We start from the raw sequence: 1,721 nt of genomic DNA, 5'->3' as shown, positions 1-1,721 counted from the left end.
TGGAGTTTAATCTGCCAACTGAACGAGGCAGATCATTAATATAGATGAGGAAAAATAACGGTCCTAAGACTGATCCCTGAGGGACACCTATTTTGACATTCATAATCTCTGAAAGATGACCATCGAGTGTGACAAATTGTTTTCGATTTGTTAGGTAGGATTGGAGTAAGAGTAGTGCATTGCCTCGTATACCATAATGTTCCAGCTTTCGAAGTAGTATATCATGAGACACAGTATCAAAGGCTTTGCTCAAATCCAAAAAAACCGCACCAAGGTATTCATTTTTATTCATTGCATTATAGATATTTTCAAGAAGGTCATGAACGGCATCACTAGTACTTACGCCTCGTAAGAAACCATACTGACACGTAGAGAAGATGTTACAACTATTGAAGAAAGAGTAAAGTCGACTATACAATAGTTTTTCAAATATTTTATTCAACAAAGGAAGGCAGCTAATTGGTCTATAGTTATTAACATCTGATATATCACCAGATTTGTGTAACAGTCACACATGCAATTTTCAAAATGTCAGGATAAATACCAGCATCTAAACAACGGTTGAATAGCATAGATATAGGAAAGGCAAGTAGGTTAGCATTGTTTTTATATAATCTTGTAGGAGGAGAATGAATATTTGCTTTTTTGTTTTTCAGTTTTTTTATAATGTTTATCACTTCAAATGGAGATGAAGGGGTAAAAAAAATAGACTGCTGATTTGAGGGAGGCAAATAGGTACGGAAATCTAAGTTAATATTTTGAGGTAAAGCATCCCTTAGATGTAAAGCCTATTGTTAAGAAATGAAGATTAAAAGCATTTGCAATTTGTTTAGTGTCAGTAATGGTTTCCCCGTTTCGAATCAGTTTTCTGAGTGAGCTACTCTTTTTTCTGCCCGGCCTTAGTGACGAGTTGATTAAGTCCCAAGATTTTTTGGCATCTCTACGGAGTTGGTCAAAAGTACTCTCAAAATAGTTTTTCTTTGCCTTGCGTATTAATGTACATAATAGATTACAATAGTTGTTGTACTGTTGGCTACTATAATTACCCAATTTCATTCTTCGGTACAGATTATGTTTAATATTAATTGATTTAAGAAGTCCTTTGGAAATCCACCTATTCATCAATCTTTTAACACTAACAAATTTTGTTTTTAGGGGAAAACACTCATTGAAGAAACTGTCAATCTTGTCACTGAAAGAGGACACACCTACGTGAGGATTTAAGGAGGCGTGACCATATTCTGCTGACCAGTCTCTACCCCGGAGTAGTTCTGTAAATTTTCTATCATTAATTTGGCTCATGTCTCTAAATTGAATTCTTATTTTGTCATTCATGCTGCTTAGTGCAGGCAATAAAAGGCTACAGAAAATTGGGAAATGATCAGTGATATCAGCTAAAAATATCCCAGAGTTATTACCGAGGTTATTATTGACCCAAATGTGATCGATACAGGAAAGAGAGAGAGTCATTTTGACCCGATCCTGGTAGGCCTAGTTATTGATGGTCGGTATTCGAAAGACCGCATTGTGTTGATCAGTCTCCGTGTGGTCTCGCTTTCCCCTTCCCTCATTAGGCAGATGTTAAAATCCCCTGTGACAACAGTATTCCCAGAAGAGATACCTGGACTTCTTAGTACCGCCTCTAGCGAGTTTAAAAACATATTTTCGTCACCTCCTGGACGCCTGTATATACCTAGGATAATAGCAGAATGAGAGGAATT

Source organism: Palaemon carinicauda, chromosome 15 (genome assembly GCF_036898095.1).
Source record: "Palaemon carinicauda isolate YSFRI2023 chromosome 15, ASM3689809v2, whole genome shotgun sequence".
Taxonomy (NCBI): domain Eukaryota; kingdom Metazoa; phylum Arthropoda; class Malacostraca; order Decapoda; family Palaemonidae; genus Palaemon; species Palaemon carinicauda.
This window is presented reverse-complemented; position numbering follows the sequence as displayed.